This window comes from Cuculus canorus, chromosome 2 (assembly GCF_017976375.1).
Source record: "Cuculus canorus isolate bCucCan1 chromosome 2, bCucCan1.pri, whole genome shotgun sequence".
In the NCBI taxonomy this organism is placed as follows: Eukaryota; Metazoa; Chordata; class Aves; order Cuculiformes; family Cuculidae; genus Cuculus; species Cuculus canorus.
In genome coordinates this window covers 68,617,294-68,636,653 of record NC_071402.1, presented here as the reverse complement: position 1 = coordinate 68,636,653, position 19,360 = coordinate 68,617,294, and the positions used below count along the sequence as shown (strand labels likewise).

The 19,360-nt window shown below is 38.4% G+C and overlaps 1 protein-coding gene across 10 annotated transcripts in view; it reads left to right on the top strand.

Annotated features, from left to right (window-relative positions):
* Positions 1 to 19,360, top strand: part of LOC104061156 (poly(rC)-binding protein 3) — a 508,057-nt gene that overhangs the window by 311,973 nt on the left and 176,724 nt on the right. For all 10 annotated transcript variants that reach the window (XM_054057135.1, XM_054057137.1, XM_054057134.1 and 7 more), the window contains one exon: positions 16,308 to 16,408. The gene's annotated coding sequence lies outside the window, so the exon portion shown is untranslated. The remainder of the gene's footprint in view (positions 1 to 16,307; positions 16,409 to 19,360) is intronic.

Here is a 19,360-nt window from a genome sequence, read left to right as displayed (position 1 = left end):
CCTTCTTTATTGAATCCTGTAATTTCACCTGAAATCTGGTGGTCATATACACTAAATCTCAATATATAGTTTATTTATCATTCTTCAGGATTTTTTTTAATATCTTTTGGTGATAATTATTTAATAAGAATTCAGTAGCTGAATCTGTGTTTTAAAAGGTAAGCTGCTTCGCATAGTCCTCCAGACAGTGTTGGAAAGGCCAGTGCTTATCTCTGGAAAGGAATTTAAACACTGTTCATATGGATTCACGTGAGAGAAGTCTGAAGGAGGGAGGTATTGGACATGATGAATTATGTGTTGCAGGTGGAAGGCGACACGTTGGCAGAGATGCTGCAGAATCTTCTTACAGTAAATTGATGGGCAAGGAAGGACTCAAGAGGGACTAATTTTCAAGGGGAAAGAACTTACAATGGAATGAGATGGCTTCTAAGACTCAGGCTGTGCAACCAGGGATTTCAGGGCCGTAGGCTTTCTCAAGCATAAAGAGCAGTAAGACTGTGGTCCCTTGGGCACCAGCATATACTGCAGAGACCTTCTCTGGACCTTCACCTTCACGGGATGTCTCATACAGAGGCTTGTGTTCCTCTGTCTTCATTAATGACAACAACTACTGTGTCATCAGCAAGCAGGCTGGGTTGATTAAAGTGTACGTTTAAAGTTATGATTTCATCTTCAGTTTTGCTATAGCTTTCCTGCAAGAGAGGAAAAATGCAACTCTCTGTCATCTTCTCTGCTGACAAATTATTTTCCCCTCAGCAGCATTTTTTTCCCTTTCCCCTGTCCACTCTGTGAACAGAGCTAAGGGAGTCCCATGTCTTTTTGCTGTTACAATGCACCCCCATTGTTAGCAGCTTAAATGAGCTGGAGGCAAGAGGACAGGCTAGAAGACAATTCCAACTGTAAGACTCAGGGCCACACTGTAAGATATTTCTCACAGCTCCCTCTTTGCAGTCAGGCTGCAGGAGTCACTATTATTGCCACCAAATGTGTGAAAGGCATGATACCTCTTTTTAAACAGAAGGGGTTTTCCTCCTGCAAATAGACCCAAGTAAAGGTAAGCACATTGTGATAGTGCTGATTCATACTACAGGAAATTCCTAGTCTTCTTCAGAAGAAAATTATTGTAAATAGTCTGTGTGTAACCTCCAGAGACTCAAATAAGTTATTAATTCCTTACGCATTTATAAGCTTGGTTATTCATCTCATGATGCGTCTAGGAGTAAAAATGCGCGTTTACTTAGATGATGTCTTGAGGTATTAACGCTCCTATAGCACCATATTTCAGTGAACTTAATGGTTTTATAAGATCTACTAGTAACAGAGAAACATCTGTTTTAACTCCTTTCATTTTGCATAACATGGGACTAATTTGGGATAAAACTACATGGAGATTTTCATTGATGGTAAAGGGTAAGTGTAAAGGTATTCAGATGACCGCGAAGCATGTGCTTGTTGCAGATTATTGTGTGACATTTCTAATGTATTACTCCACCATTCTTTATTTATCCCCTTCAGACACTTCAGGACTAATTGTACCAAATAAGCGTAGTTTTTTTCCTTCGCTTGCTAGATTGTGTTAGTCAGACCTGAAAAGGAGTACCAAAGGCACCTAGAAAATTCCCTTGTCCTGTGACAGACTTGTCTTTAACAGAGTTTTGAAAACTTTCAGGAACAGTTTAGGCAGCAATAGAAATGCTGTAACCACAACTCTAGGCAGTCTGTCCAAGACCTTCAGAATCTTTTCTTCAAAGAAAGTTTTTCCTTGTTTCTAGCCTGAATCTTTCTTGCTGTGGTCTGTGCTCATTATTTCCTGTCCTGCCTATTGTGGACATGAAGAACATATTCAGTTTCAGGCCCTCATCTGGGTCTTTTTGTATTGGAAGTAGCAGAAAGATCATTTTATTTCTCCTGTAATTTGTCCTTCTGTGAGGTATGCCTGGCACTAATTTGCCTTTCTACAGCAGAGTGAAACTCACACAGTAATTCTCTACAATTATTAAACCCTTTTTTTAGAACTCTTGCACAGTCACTTGTTTGCCATCCTATTGTTACACACAGAGTGTTTGTGAAAAGACAAAAAATAATTTATGTGGGTCTTAGCATTGGGTAGCTTGCAAGGGTACTTGCAGCAGCATCTTCAGCTGCATGGGGTGAGACCTTTGAATCACAGCTCTGTTCACTCATAATCCACTGCCCAGCAATTGTGTAGTTTCTTGCTATTTATATATCTTAGCTGCATACAAAATACGTCTTAAATTTCTCAACTGTACATGAACATGAGCGTTTCTGCAAGAACAGTTTCTATTATCTATGTAAAATTCTGCAGTGGAAACCACCAAGAGCAGTCTTTGGGACATTCCACCAGGGTGATAACAGATCCAGCTATACACATTGGACTAGACACAGCATGACCTGAGAGGGAATAATTCCTAGAACTGTTCAAAACTGCCACCAAGAGGGCTACTGTAACACCCGTCAAACACCTCACTGTGAATCATCAGGCTATCACCTAGTCTCAGGCAGGTACTTGGTCTCAAACCAGTCCTTTCTCTCTTCCAGCCAGGTGACTGGCTGTGGAGTTCCTGAACTGAGGAACGAGTGAAGTGCACTGGGTCTGCACAAGCCACAGCCCTGATACCTACAAGACTCCAATTATAAGTATGAAACAAATTTGATTTTCATACATACAACTTGTTGAAAGGTCTCTGCACGCCATACTACTTCAGTTGATTTTTCCTGCCTAAGAAAAATGGAACTTGCTCTTTTCTGTACTGAGTAGTGCTCTTGTTTGTTTGTTTTCCTAATCACGTCTCTAATTTATTTGGTTGCTATCTTATTTTTCAGCATCCTGGCAGTCCTTCATAGTGTGCTGTGATCTGAAAACTTGGCAAGCATGTTTTCTATTCTTTCATCTGCATCACTAATGGAAATATTGGGCAATACTGAATTCAGGACCCCTAAATAATCCTGCTCATTCCATCCTTTCATTTTGCAGTAAATATAGTGCTGTATTAACTAATCTGATAAACTCAGTCATGTTTATATCTATTGTATGAATATTCCATTTAAACCTGATTTCCCTCATGTTATTTATAAGAATGTTTTGTGAGACAGTGTCAAAATCAAAGCAGCTATCACTTCTTTTCTAAAAAGCCCGTTATCACATTGCAGAACAAAATTAGATTGGTTTGACAGTATTCTTGGCAAACCCAAGCTGTCTGCAGTCATTGCATAACCCATATCTATTGTCTTTGTAATTCTGTGAAATAATTAGAAGTTTCCAGTTTTCTCATCTTTTAAGAACTATAATATTTAAGTTTTTAATTACTTATTTAATTACCATAAATGTGTGCAAAGGTACCACTAAGTAAATCCTGTTCTGAATTTTAGGCACACACAGAACAAAAGGCTGGTCACTAGTATTAAGTGTTTACTGCCTAAATAAAAAATGAAGAAATGGGCAAGGGAGATAAAAGTTAACAGTGAAACCTGTTTGAGGTGAATGGTCAGCACTGCTAATGGCTTACTATTACCATGGCTTCACCACTAGAGGAAGGTAGTGGTGGTGTTCATTTCCATAGTGGACTGGAGTAAAGGACATCATCCTTGACACCTTCTTTAAAGGAAAGGTGTGAAAGACAAGAAGGAAGTGTTCAGGAATTACTGGTATAAATCTCTGTGTTCCAGACAGACCTGTCAGTGTGGAGACTGCAACAGCCTTCAGGAATAATCTAATCCTGGCTTGGGCATATGGATAAATGACTTTCTGTAGTGCCTTCCATCTCCTTTTCTGTATTCTGTATTTATAGGTATCATAGGAAAAAAAGCATTTTGAGAAGGGATTTGAAGGAGGGTAATTAGTTAAGTAAAAGTACTTGTGTGAGGTTCACCTTAAGTATGAAGCAGAGGGCTGGAGAAAGCACAAAGGTGTGTGGCTGAATGTTCAACAAATGGGTATATAAGAGGATTTTGTTTATTTTAAGTATTCCATTGTCTGCTCCATTCAAACTTTAGATGAATGCAGATGAATCCTTCTCTAAATAATTATTTCAAGAAACAGTTGTGACTAACAGAATGTGAAGTATTCAAAGTATTTTTCTTTCAAAAATTAAGGTCTAGTAGTTTGTGGTTGAGGTGAGGTCATTTGAAATAAAAAAAAATATGTTTCTTTTTAAACTGATGCATATTACTTAATAATTCTTAACTTTGCAAGTGTACTGCGTTGATGAATTTCTTTCTGTCTGAACAGAGGTACCTTGCAACTTAACAACAACAGCTAGTGATTCAAAAAGCGCTCCAGTGAGTAAGAGCTTCAGAAAATGCAGTTGTTAGAGTCTCTCCTTAGCAGTGACAGCATATCTTTTTTCTCGCTAGAATTGTAGAATGGTATGTTTCAAATTCAGGTTTGTATTTGTCATTCTGTTGCTTCTCTTAGTGGCATCTATCCTCTTAACATTATAGGTGCTCCCTGCAAAAGTCAACCTGTCCTATAAGGATATGTCAGTTTTCCCTTGATATGCTTTTGTAGAGCCTATCATTCCCTCCCTCGCTCCTCCACCTAACCCCTTGGCCTTTCTCTGGGCAGAAGCATAGAGCAGGCTATATAATGGTGCAATGGCATCTTCTCTTAACGCTTGAACCAAAAAGTGTCACCCATATGCAAGCTTTGGTACTCCAGTATATGAATCACATTTAAAGCCAATAAACATTGTAAACAGAGTGAAAAGTTTGGATCCAAATGGTTCCCAGTTATAAAATAGCTTTCTTATATTTGTCTTGGAGTCCTGACACTTAGGAATATCCATAAGATGTAGATAAACCTGTGTGAATTAAAATTTTAAATGTCTGGTTGGGATTGCCAACCTTATCTGCTCTAATTACTTTCCTAAGTGTGTATTATACTGTATTTGTAGCCATGCTACTTTTATTGTATTAATGATAATTATGTAATGTTGTAGATAAGGGATCTTGGCTTAGGTACAACTATTCCTAATCTGTGGATATTGGCCTTAAACCATTACTGGGATCACATTTCCTCCTTCAAGATGTTGTGTGTCCCTTCCGTTCTGCTGTGCTCTTGGTCAGGCAGGTTTGCTTTTTAGATTTGCGGAGCTAGAAGATTTTTTCCTGGTGTTCCTTTTTTTTAAAATTTATAATTATATAACAGCTTTGTTTTAAAGCTACCTTCAGCCGACAAGCAAATGTCAAAGTTCCAGACAGTAGAGCATTTCTGCACTTCTCTTCCACTAAAATAAGGGACCTCAGAAAATGTATACTACACAGGTTACAGAGTATGCAGGGCTGTGGATACAGGATATAGATTTTAATCGCTGATTTCTTATCAGTTTTAACATGCGTATTCAGCTTTTACTTGATCTTAGTGAGCGAGACACATACTGAAGTACTAGGTAGAATTAAAGCTATGCAGAAACAGTTTACTGGTTCACTGAAGCTTTATTATGTTTTTAATATACTAAAGTAAATTTTTAAGGAACAGGAACACAGTGAAATGCTTATGTGATGAAAATAAAAGCATGGCTTTGGTATAGACTCAATATCTCAGAGACAAGGTACAGCAGAGAAAGGTTTCAAATGTTAAAGGTTAGAGTTTTCAAATGCTCTATGGAAAGAAAAGTGAATTCTGATTTTCTGTTTTGGTTTACCTTCCTGAAGGGTTTATTTTGATAGCTGGAGTTTTATTGATTGAATCTGCATCATTCAAAGAAGCAAATTAGTGTTTTGCTGTCAGATGCTGTAAAAAAGTTCCACGCTGTGATTTGGTCTGTTTCAGCAAGAAAGTATCTCTTTTTACTGTCTTGTCTTATTTGTTTGACTCCTGATGCACAGCAGTATTATTCCCACCCTGTTTACAGCAGTGCTTCAGCACATTCATTGCTTAAATAATAGAAAAAGATCAATGATGAGGGATGTGCTTGTTTCCTTTGTGCTGTGGGCAAACTACAAGTGTATAGAAAAGAACCTCTGTATTCCGACTTCTATCAGCCAAATTTGATCATTAGTTGAAATCTCTGGAAATGTCACTTAGTGACTAGCGCTTGCATGGACAAGTGGAAGACCATAGATTTGGTGGTCAACATACATGCAGGTCCTGATTCTGTGTTCAGCTAGTCTGACATGGCACCACGTCATTACAGGCTTCAGCAGAGAATCTTCATGAGAAAACATGTTCCTCAGTGGAGACAAAAGCCAAGAATTTATAGCTCTTTTGAAATAAATGGAGTTATGTAGGTAGCGAATCACTGTATCAGGCAGCCAAAACAACATTTGTGAATAATATTAAAAGACACTGTGGTTTTATTTGCCAGCAGGGGTGCTTATTTCCAAATCTAGCTTGGTATAGATGCATTTCTGATAATTTTTTTCTTGATCACGTAAATCTAGCAAAACCAAACAGATTAAACCACTACTATAATCAATAAATATCTTGATCCAATGATCAGTGCCATTAATATTACTTTCTAATTAATAAATTCTAATAATCGTTAAAATGTAGTCTCTATCAAAAACTCATAGTGCCTTTCCAGTTATCTTAAAAGACCAGAGAAGAATTAGGTTTCTTTTCAAACAGGTAGAGAACACCTTAAAGTAGGCTACGAACGTTGCACATGGAGTGCCTTCATGTATCTTCAGCTGGCTAACAAAGTTATTTATTACCTGATTACTGGAAAACTGATAGTCATGCTTCATAGATGTGGCTTCTTCCATATAGTTAAAATTAGATGTTTTCTTCTCTTCCAAGCAACACCTTTCTGGTTGTTCCCTACTTTCCTTATCAATAGTATGTCAGCCACAGAAAAATTTGTAGAAGTAGGTATTGGTGATTTGTATTATTTTAAGGGATACTCTCGCATATGAGCATGAACTCATGCAAATAAAAAGGATGGTAAATACTTAAATAGAACTTAGCATTCTATTTAAATTAATATCTTTTAATAATTTTTGCAATATTTGCTCAAGTATAGCTCTCTGTTCTCTGTGCAGACACATATACACGTATGTGATCATTATCCCTGACCTTCAGATTTCTCCTTTTATATCTCCATTAAGCACCAATTTGTTTCTAAAGCATACTTTGCAATTAAAAATTTATTGCTTTAAAAGAAAAGGCAGCTTCCTGCCTAGTTGTTAATTAATCTTTATTTAAGATGCTTAAATATTTATAGTGACTTACTTCTCTTTTCATTTTAAATACTGTGGTGATTCAAAGAACTTTTTTGTTTCTAAAGAGTTTTCACATTTACTGCAATGGGTACTCATAAAAAAAAATCAGCTTCTGTCTCAATCCATAGACTGTGGTGCTACTGCAGCTGTAAGACAAAGGTTTCAGTTTTAACAGTAGCAGGCTGATGCAGAAAGGGTCAGATTTCCCTTGGGCCTCATTGTCCCTCCTTGAAAAGTAGAATTAGGTGCAGATAAAATATTACTGTGCCTGCTAGAGATAAGCAAGGTCCTTCTAACTTCAGTTTATGAAAACTGCACAGATAAAGAGACAAAAAAATATTTAGATCTATGGGCTTAACCTTCTCCCTGCATCAGCATATGTTGTGCCAGAGTAGTGTGCTGCTCTTCTGAAGGACGGGGCAGTGAGTGCCAGTGGGTTTCTGCTGTATCAAGGCATGGAGTCCCCTGGCTCTTGTGCCTTATGCAGGCCACTGCCCAGTGTCTGCGCTGAGGGCCTTGTGTTGTTCTTCAACCCCTGACCAACCAATACTGCAAACCCTCAGGGCAATTTTTAGACTTTCTCAACTCTGCTGAACTCCTGCTTGCAGATTTTGCCAGGAATGTCTGGACTTGCAATCATCAACTGAGCCCTTTCCACTATGCAGCTTTCAGTTTCTTCAGTAATAATCTGGCTGATGGAATAGATTGTCTTATAGACAAGCCTATCCTGGAGCTGGACAGCAGGAGTTGGCCAGCAGTAAATCCGGTTTGTTGTCTCTGAACTTCTTTCCTTCTGTAGAGCCATTTTTCTTTTCCTTTTTTTGTCTCTTTTATCTTTAGAGGAGATAGAGACAGCCATGGAAGGCAAAAGAAGCCAAATTTCTAAGAAGAATCCCATCTTCACACACTAACACCAAACATATTTGCTGTTGAAAGGCAGAAAACTGGTGGAAAGGGAGTAGTTTAGGCTGGCAATCAGGGACTTACTAACCAAGTGGGTATCTGCATCATATATTCTGTGGGAGGTCACACTTACTGATCAAAGAGGACCCACTGGTGTTTGCTTAAGAAGGTCATGATGTGTAAGCAATTGAAACAACTGTGGCTTTCCTTTTGTCCTAAGGAAGGGCAAGGTGGACTTTTGCGTGCAAGTTAAATTATGGAAACATCACTCTGCTTCTGCACAGCCAAATTGCCTATGACAACAGGATACACTACCGTGTTCTGGTAAAATTGCTAAGCTGATATGAGAAAACTGAAATCTAAATTGCGGTACAAGCAAATGACCTGCTGCTATAAACTGTACCTTTATAGATTTGCTTACTGATTGCAATGTGCTGTTTGTTGTGTGGATAACCTATAGATTGATCAAAATTATTTGTTTACGTTCATATCTTGTGGGAAAACTATGGGAGATCACTGTTTGAATGAAGCAGATTGAATTAGATTCCTTGTGTGTAGAATGAGGAAATTAAATAAGAAATAGTCTCATAATTTTCAGCTGAGTTATTTAACTAAACCTAAAATGCTGAAAGGTGAGATTTTTCATACAAGTTAACTGGAAATAGTTGTTGTAGCCAGAGATCAATGTTGCTGTTTTAATGGATGTATTTAATTTCTTACTAATTTTAAGTATTGCAACACTGCATAAGGATAACAGTATAACTGGTAATGTGTGGTATACATCAGGGATATCAGTTGGCCCTGTAAATCACAGGATGACCCAAGTTGGAAGGGACTTACAAGGATCATTAAGTCCTATTCCTACCCCTGAACAGGTCAACTCTAAAATTTACACCATATACCTGAGTGCGTTCTGCAAATGCTTCTTGAATATTGTCAGGCTTGATGCCATGAGCACTTCCCTGAGAAGCCTGTTCCAGCACTCCACCACTCTCTGAGTGAAGAACCTTTTCCTAATATCCAACCTAAACCTTCCCTGCACATCTTTCTGCCATTCTCTCAGGTCCTATCATTGGTCACTAGAGAGAAATTAAATGAAATCTTGTTCATCTTAATCATGTGAATGATTAATGATTTAAAGATGTCCCTGAATATGATTCTTTTCTAATGTAAGGCTGCTGATCTCACATAGACATGAAATAGATTTGTGCTCACTGATTCTTATACAATGTCATGTGTCCAGTCATTGTAGTCCTGTAACAAAAATAGTTGATAAAATTGATCCTATGTTAACAATTTTTCTTCCTAGTTAAGTTATATCCCCTATAATGTTAGTTCTCTGTACCAATTGTTATGTTTGTCTTATGATTGTTCAGCTTCTCTTTGCTTGAGAGTGGTACTTTAATGGGCATCATTTCTGTGATGTGAGCAACAACTTTCAGCAATTCACAGTGAGATTTTCCTTCTTAGTTGCCTTCCAGTAACATCACCATTTCATTAGCCTTAGTTTATTTTAAAGGCAGAGTAGTTTAGCAGATAATGCATTACCATGAAGGTTAAGTAAACCTCACCTATGTGACACAGGGCAAGTTATGTCATTTTTCTCTCCTTATCTGGTAGAGACGTGTCATCTGTGTAAGTCTGTCTGCAGTGATGGAACTTGCATAGCATCTATGATAGATGACATGAATTTTATTTCTAGTTCTGCCATTTCCATTGCAAGACCCAAGGCAGGCGGCTCAGCATTTTTGTACAATCTGCATAACACCACTTCTCAACTAGTAAAGGATTTTGATACCTACTGCTGAAGAGAATAACAATTCTAGAAGTGTTTAATATTTCTACTAAGCAATATGGCACAATGATCATATTCTAAGTTGAGATGGTGTACTAATTAATCTTTCAAAGATTCCCTGTTCCTAATTGTTACTCGGCATAGAATCATAGAATCACTAGGTTGGAAAGGACCCACTGGATAATCGAGTCCAACCATTCCTAACAATCCCTAAACCATGTCCCTCAGCACCTCATCCACCCATCCCTTAAATACTTTCCGGGAAAGTGACTCAACCCTCTCCCTGGGCAGCCTCTGCCAGTGCCCAATGACCCTTTCCATGAAAATTTTTTTCCTAATGTCCAGCCCGAACCTCCCCTGGCGGAGCTTGAAGCCATTCCTTCCTGTCCTGTCCCCTGTCACTTGGAAGAAGAGGCCAGCTCCCTCCTCTCCACAACCTCCTTTCAGATAGTTATAGAGAGCAATAAGGTCTCCCTTCAGCCTCCTCTTCTCCAGGCTGAACAACCCCAGCTCCCTCATAAGATTTGTTCTCCAGCCCCTTCACCAACTTCGTTGCTCTTCTCTGGACACGGCCCAAAGCCTCAACATCCTTCTTGTAGCGAGGGGCCCAGAACACAGTATTCAAGGTGCGGTCTCACCAGTGCCGAGTACAGAGGGAGAATCACCTCCCTGGACCTACTGCCCACACCATTTCTGATACAAGCCAAGATGCCATTAGCCTTCTTGGCCACCTGGGCACACTGCTGGCTCATGTTCAGTCAGCTGTCAACCAACACCCTCAGGCCCTTCTCCTAGCCAGATTTCTAGTCTGTAGCACTGCATGGGGTTGTTGTGGCCCAAGTGCAGGACCCGGCATTTGGCCTTGTTAAACCTCATCCCATTGGTCTCAGCCCAGCGGTCCAGCCTGTTCAGATCCCTTTGCAGAGCCTCCCAACCTTCCAGCAGATCCACACTTCCACCCAGCTTAGTGTCATCTGCAAACTGGCTAAGTGTGCACTCAATGCCTTCATCCAGGTCATTGATAAAGGCATCGAACAGGGCTGGACCCAGTACTGAGCGCTGAGGAACCCTACTTGTAACTGGCCTCCAGCTGGAGTTAACTCCGTTGACCATCACTCTCTGGCCCCGGCCATCCAACCGGTTTTCAACCCAGGAGAGTGTGCGCCTGTCCAGGCCAGAGGCTGACAGTTTCTGCAGCAGCATGCTGTGAGAAGCTTTGTCAAAGGCTTTACTGAAGTCCAAGAAGTCTACATCCACAGCCTTTCCCTCATCCAGTAGTTGAGTCACTTTGTCATAGAAGGCGATCAGGTTAGTTTGGCAAGACCTGCCTTTTGGCAGTGTCTATAGAGAAGATATTATCTCCTACAGAGCATGATCAGTGAAACAACCCTTGTTCTTTATCTGCAGTTTTCCCCAGCTGTCAGTCCAAGCTTGTCAAGCAAGGATACTATGCTGACCACCCTCTTTTTTTGCCCATTCTCCCCAAAGCAATATTTACTGAACTGTGTAGAGTTCTTCACATATATCTTTGTGTTGCCCATGTGCTTATGAAACTAAACTGAGGCAATTAGAAAAGTTTAAGCATGAATGTTGCTTCCTGACACACCAGGATCATCTTCAATAAAAATATAGTTAGCTCCTGGTTAAGGCAGTACAGTGTCTACTGCCCATGATTACCTTTGTGCTACTCTTAACCTCCTGATTTTAGAATATTGCTCAAAGTAGAAAAACAGCACATCACAAGCAGGCAGGATATTTCCCTAGCACAGCAGCCATGAAAAGTCTCACTTGGCACCAACTGAACAGTCAGTATCAAATTAAGGAGAAGACAGCTGGGGGGACTTGAAATCTTTTCCTCTCTTATCATAGATACTGTGATATTGCTTGTCTCTCTAAAGGAAATAACAATAGAAAGCCTCAGGGCAGATGGTCTGCTTCCCCTCTCTTGGATAGTCAGCTTTTCTTCCTTCTGAGCATATTAGAGGTGGTTGAACCATTGTAATGCAATGTTAAAGGCCTTAGGGACTTAAAAAATGTTGTGTGTGTGGTGTTGGAAAGGCAAAGGAAAAGAATAGACCCCACCAGATAAGATCTTTCCTGGTGGCACAGAGGTTTTAAGGAAAAGCAGAAAAAAAGAGTACACTTGAGTTGGCCAAGCTTAAAGCAAACAAAATTTTTCCACGTGATTCTCCAAATTTACAGCACATATAATTCTAATTGGTTGTTCCCACAACTCTTTCACTCAAAACTCCTTCAGTGTGGCTATCTTTGAATTACAGATTACATATTGGTCACAGCAAACTTGTTTTCTTAAATAAGTTTAATTACCACTATAACATTTGACAAAAACATCTATTAGATCCAAGCAGCTATTTAGTTCGATAATATTTCAATTCCTTTCATGAAGAACTGAGAAATATTTAATTATATGTGTGAGGAAGCACTTTGCTTTTGTCATATTTTGTACTTACATGCAAACAATATCCAGGTGCAAACTAACATGGCAGATATTTGCTTTTTGTTATTCAATCACTACTTATTAATCTGTGTCTTTGAAAAATTGTTTTCATCTGTTCAGTAAAGAGAAACATCTGTTAAATTGAAGTCCCTCACAAGCTCGTGATCATGAGACTTCTCCCAGCTGCTTATAGAACATTTTATCTGCCTCTTCATCCTGGTTGGGTGGTCTGTAACAGACTCCCAGCAGGTTATCTGCCTTCTTGACCTTCCCCTGTTTCTTACACATAAACCCACAACCCTATAGTCACCATGATTGAGGTCTAGACAATCAAAAATCTCCCTAACATACAGAGCTACCCCATTGCCTAACCTTCTTTGCCTGCCCTTTCTCAAGAGTTTATAGCCATCCATTGCAGCACTCCAGTTGCACAAGTCATTCCACCATGTTTCCTTGATGGCAGCTATGTCATAGATTTCTTGATGCACAAAGGCTTCCAGCTGCTCCTGTTTGTTGCCCATGCTGTGTCCATTGGCGCAGATGCATTTCAATTGGACTATTGATCCCATCATCTTTTTGGAGGGAGAAGCTCTAATTCCTACATGACCATTCTCAGGTGCTTCTGCCCATGTTATTTTTCAGGGAAAACTAGAAGGGATGAGGCATATCTTGGTGTGATTCTAATAACTGGGATGTGAACCAGGACTTGGACCTGAGAAGGATTTTCCTACAAAACTTCTTATTTCATGGTGCTTACTTAGGTGTCAGTTCAGGATGAAAGAAAGGTTTGCACAGCTTTCTGAAATGTATAATGCTCTGAAAGCTGAATCTATCACGCTAGCCAAAGCTAACTTTGTATTTTGGCCACTGTTTTAGATGCAATACTGGCTTAGATAGGTTGTTCTTCTGTCTGACATAGTATAGCCATTTTTAATAGTTCTCAATATTTGTTTATGTAAGGCTGTATGGAGTATTATTGTAATTATCATTGTATTCATTTTTTTTTTTTTTTCAAAACTATGGATGAACTCGTAAAGTCCCTAGAATTAAAGCCTTCACTTATTCTAATTACCCTAGCATGTGAGATTGCACAGGGGAATGACAGAAACTAGGAATTTTCTGCCCTCTGGAACTTCCTTTTGCACTAGCTGGAGGCACACTACCCTTTCAAACATCCACATGTTGCAGAAGATTACCAGGAATGCAATAAAAGAGCAAAATTATTGAGGACATTGTGACAGCTTTATTTAAATCAGACCAAAGGATAACTTCTCCTGGTGTTATCCCACAGCACTCTGCAGTTCTTAAGCTGAACGCTTCTGTTGTTCATCTTTATGTAAAATACAGACTGGTGGATGTTTCTTTTATCACCCCAGTGAATTGCTTTTTGAACCCACACACGCATGTGATGTCCACCTCATCCTGTGGCAATGAGTTCTACAGGAATTATGATCTTTGTGGAAAGCATCCTTTCTTGGATTTTATGTTTTAAACTTGTTAAGTGCTTGGTTTATTGGGACTGCTTCTTGTGCTATGAAAAACAGTGAAAAAGCATTCTTTATTCACTTTCTCAATTCATGATTTTCTGGTGCTCTGTCACGGTCCTTTCCCTCAGTTGTCCCTCTTCCAATATGAAAATTCTAAAGCTATTTTTTCTCTTCTAGTACAGAAGTCATGACATACCTTTGATCATCCTGTCATACTTTTCTTTATCCTTCTATTACTACCCTGTCATTTTTGAGATAAGATGGCTGGAACCATATTCAGTATTCAAAATTTTTAGGAGGGCAATGGATTTTTATGGCAGTATTATCATGTTTTCTTCTGCTGTTTTCTGCTCTTTTCCTAATATTTCCTAATACACCGTTTTCTTTTTTGACAGTTGATGAGGATTTAGGTGACATTTTCATAAAGCTGTTTCCAAGCCCTCTTTCCCAACCAACGGTTAATGTTTGTATATTTCCCAGGGTAAAGGCATGAGACATTAGTTATCTAGCCATGAAAACACAGCTAAATTACAAGACTGTTTTAGGTTGTAAACAGGATGATTGTTGGTAGAATTTAATATTTGTTCACTTCTACTGGCAGTTTTATACTGTTCTCATTTTTGTTATACCAGAGATTTCTCACAAGTATTTGAGGCAGTGCCAGTGTTCCACATGGACTCCATCTTTTTAGTGTGTTGTTGATTATTTTAACAGAACATTAATTCTACCATGAAAGAGATTCAGGAAAGAGTTTGTTCAATGAGTTTGTTTTTTCTAAGACAGTTTTGCTAATTTTGTCACTGCAAGGCGTATCCTGACCAAAACCAAAGGAATCCAAACATGCATAATCCTTTGCTGTACTAACTCAATGAAGATTTCATCCTATAGTCTTCAATATGAGATGGAGATGCATAGCACTTCAGTATTTTTTAACAGCTGAAATGTGTTATAACTATCATAATGGTTGCTAAAATAGAGTTCTGGAGCTTAATGAAATCTGGAACTAAATAAATCACCTCAGGATTGTAAAACCTAGCTGTGAAAGAACTTAAAATAGTTGTTATTTAAAGAAGTGTTGACAGAATAAATATATTGCTGCAAGTCAATCAGTCTCGTCTCTGACTTTAAAACACTTGCTATGATACATTTCAGTGATCACTGTAAAAAACTCCTTAATGGGCTAAAAAGGCCTCTGTATCGTATCACAAGAAAAGATCTTTTTAAAATGACATTTCCAGCACTCTCCATTCATGGAGTGTGACTCATCTGACTTTTTGTCTGTTAACAAAAGACCTTGTTTTCAAAATTTGTGGCTGCACTACGGTACAGAAGCTAGAGGTTCTTGAAGATTTCCTATTAATGCAGTTTTCTCTGACAGGGATTTCTGTTGCTTACTAATTCTGTTTATTCCCATGCATTATAGGCAGCGTTCTCTTTGTATGGCTTTTCTTCCCATTCTAGTCTCTGTCCTGCTTGTTTGGGAGAGATCAGTGATGCAAACACTATTTTATAGGTTTGGTGGGTTGACCTTGGCCAGCAGCCAGGTACCAGCTCCTCTCTCGCTTCCCCTTCTCATCAAAACAGGGGGAGAAAATAAGATCGAAAATCTCATGGGTTGAGATTGAGACAAGGACATAAGTCCCCCAATTACCATCATGAGTTAAAAAAAAAAAAAAAACAAAACCAGAGTCAACTGATGAAAATATATTTATTTTATTACCCATTAAAAATAAAGTAGGATTATAGGAAACAAAGACAACACTAAAAACCACCTTCCTTCCAACCATTCATTTTCCAAGGCTAAACTTCACTCTTTCATTCCCAGATCCTCTGCCTCTTCCTCCCACAGTCTGCATAGATGGAAGCGCTGGTCATGTCCCAGTCTCTGTTTCATTTTGACTTGGAGAGCTGAGATGACTCAGTCAGCTGTCCTGTCCGTTAAGGACAATTTGAAATTAAAATCTCGACTTGGAATGCTAAATAACATTGTGGGTACAAAGGGACATCCTCAGCTGTTAGACCACAAATAAGGAGGCAAAATACATGAACTAGTCCAAAAGATAGCCAAAGAACTCTAGTTAATTGTTTGAAAGACATTTAGGGACATGATTTTATGTGCATATTTTACGTGCCATGTACTCCAACATATTGGTTTATTAAATCAGAAAGGAGACAGGCCTCTCTCATTTTCGCTGTTATCTCACAACTGAAACAGCTTAGAAATCTAGGTATGTAAGAGAATAAATTAAATAATTACTCTTCCTGTTGTTTTCATTCCCTATGCACTCCAGGAAGCCTGAGCTGAGCAGTTCAGCTGCTGGAAGCCCATAAACTCTTTACAGAGATTCAGTGGTGGAATAAAAAAAATATTTTATGAATTAGTAACCCCATAAAATAGGGAAGTGAGATATTTAGGACACGTTTTGGTATAGTGTGTGAAAGATGATATAATTACTGAGTCCTTGATTCTTCTTCTTTTCAGAGCATACTCAACACCACTAGATTTCTTCCCTGAGACCACTGACTGACTGCAAAAACTGACCAACGACAGCAGTTTTTCAGATATCACTGGTCTTCTGACAAGTAAGTTCTTCATTCTCAGTTTTGTTTTCTCCTTTGTATTCCTGACTTGTATTTTATCCTTGTATTTATTATATGGACTACCATATTCATTTTGGGGCCCGATAATCTGAACGTGATCTTAATTTATCCCAGGTCAAATGAATCCTATCAATATTACAGATATAATTGAGATGAAGTACCGTATTGTCTCATTATTCCAACCTGTAATGCCAGTGCGACTGTAGTCATATCTCTGAATGTTTGAGAGCTTTTCCTTGGTAAAACATTAAATGGTTATAGCCTTTTTTTCCTGTCATTAGAATTGTGCAGCATCTGGGTCTGGAAACGCTCATCCATTTGTAGTTGGTTTCCTCTTCTTCTTGGGAACCTCCGGAGGTTATTCATTGTAGTAAATGGAACCCTAAGACTTTCCAGAATGCACATGGATACAAAAACTGTAGTCATATGCCTCTTTTGCCTGCTTTATCTGCTGTGTTCCCTCTGCATGTCTTATTCTCTGGAAGTCTGGGCTGCTTAGTCTCAGACTAGTACTAGGTCAGGATTTTGCTAACACTGTATCTAAATCAGTACCTTACAGAGTGCAATCCACCTAGTACAACAGGTTATACTGGAATAACCCTTTAATATAACTTGTTTCGATAACTACGCTTACTATCTATATGGCAGCAATACCTAACTCACTTTTTCCTATTGCCTCTGCATTGTCTTTCTCAAATTCCCCTGCATTCCCAAAAATGTAGACCATTGATCTTAAACATTCTCAAGGCTTGTTATATCATACCATACCAATCCACAGGTAAACTGACATAAAATGGGGACCTGGAGCCTTGAAAAAGATGTTTGGACTTCACTCTTCTCCTATGATTGTTAGATTTCCTGGACTTTATTGGCTATACTGGGAAATGGGAAGAGGATCTTGTTTTTTCCTTGGCTTCAATTCTAAACGAACAAGAGAAAACCCTTTTTCAAAGTTTTTAAAGCTTTATAAAGTAACCTACTAGCTGTTGCTTCTCCCAATCAGAACAAAGACAAATACAATGATGATATCTCTCAAAAATATCAGAGATTTTATAGAGAGGGAAAAGTAGAAGTATTTAACAATTTGGAGGTCCTTACTGGGCTTGGGAAAGGAAGCTGGAAGAATATGGAAACTAATGGAAATAAAAGTGTCTGAGGATAGCCTCTGAGGTTAGAGGGAAAAGTATTAGAAGGGCTGATAGGATCAGGAAAAGTGGAGAGAAAAAAAACTTTCATAGGAGGGAGAAGAGAGAGGATCCTTACTATTTACTAAGATGAAAAGAAAAGAAAGCTCCTTTCTGTTCAAGGCTTGTTGAAGGAGAACTTCAGAACTTCTTGAAGTTTTCCTTTTCTCAAAGAATAAGGTTTATAAGAAACTACATTTTTAAACACAAAATTATTGATAAACATGGAAGTCCACTCATCCTAGCTTGTTAAGTGAGGGACTTTTTATATATGTGTTCCGTTTTTTTTTTCTAGAGACTGCTCTACCAAAATAGCAATGAAGATTCTCATATCACTACCACACTTATTTATCTTTCTTTGTGGTTTTATATAGCTACTGTAAAGATTATGTTATTTGCTTCTTGTTGGAATAAACTCCACTTCAGTGTGTCCAATAAGATTTTATGAAACTCAGTCCCTTTTTACAGGCTGGCTTAGCTTTAGCAATCATATTTATCATCCTGTGTATCATAGCTAAAGAAATTTTAGGATCACTTTTGCCACTGCATATTTCTGAGATCAAGATGAAAATAATGCATTGAACTTAAGTGAAACTACAGAAATAAAACTCTTCGGGTTTCTTTGTATTAATTAATGTAATTTTATTAGAAGCTATAAATTGAACATCTGAAATTTCACATTCTATACAATTAAATAATATTTTAGGATGTGTTTCTCAGTTTCCCTTGTTTTCACATGTGCAAAATCAGTTTCCTTCTTTTGAATTGCTTGCTTGCTTGCTTTTCAGGTGTCTCGGCTATAAGCATGTAGCCAAACTTTTGAAACATTATTTGGGGTCTTAAAAGAACACAGGGTCATGATCTAGATTTCTCTTTCCCCAGATAGTAGATTTACTGTATACATCACTTGTTATTCAGTGATTTCTCTTCTGCACTTTTGTGTAGTTCATTTTCATATCTGGACCATAATGTGTCAGAGATGTGTATAACAATATGAGTTTCCTTATCTATTTACTTGACTGTTCAATTGGATTTTACTAAAAGGAAAGAGAGACTAGAACTAACAGTTTCAGTTCTTCTTGGATTTGTCTTTACAATGCAGTTTTGCTGTCCTTTTGACCATGAAATGCATTCCATAAGGAAGCTGAAGGTGTTTGACACAATAAATCCAAGCCTAATAATTGAATTACTGAATCTCTGTGGCATTAAGAATATCAGGACACAAAACTGATTTATCACTTCATCAACACAGGGCATAACTAATAAATACTGAGGCAATCTGATGGGAGGAATGGGAGGGTTTCATGTTCAGATGGGACAAGGAGGTGGGGAAGGGGCTCCATTTGGATTTAGGCAGATAATTGATTTTAACTAACATTGTGTTTTGAGACAGATGTTACAAAGGCAAAAGAGAAGTATAGGCAGATTCACAACATAGGCAGATGTAGTGGTGGTCAATTCTCCTTTTATTTTGTTGTACAGAGTTGTAATAGTCACAGGGTCGGTTCCCTGTTCTGCTAAGTAGTGTTTGAACCCAAATCCCTCACCTCTGGTTACAATACCTTTCAGCTGTCTTGGCTTCATAATATTCCCAGGAAAAGTATTTATTAGAGCTTAATTTATTCTAGTCAATGTTCTGATAAAAACTTAACCCTGCTCAATGTCAATAGAGCCCATGCTAAAAAAGCACGTAACAGAAAATACTTCACATGAGGAGTCCTAATTCAGGGAGGATATTTGCAGCAAGTTT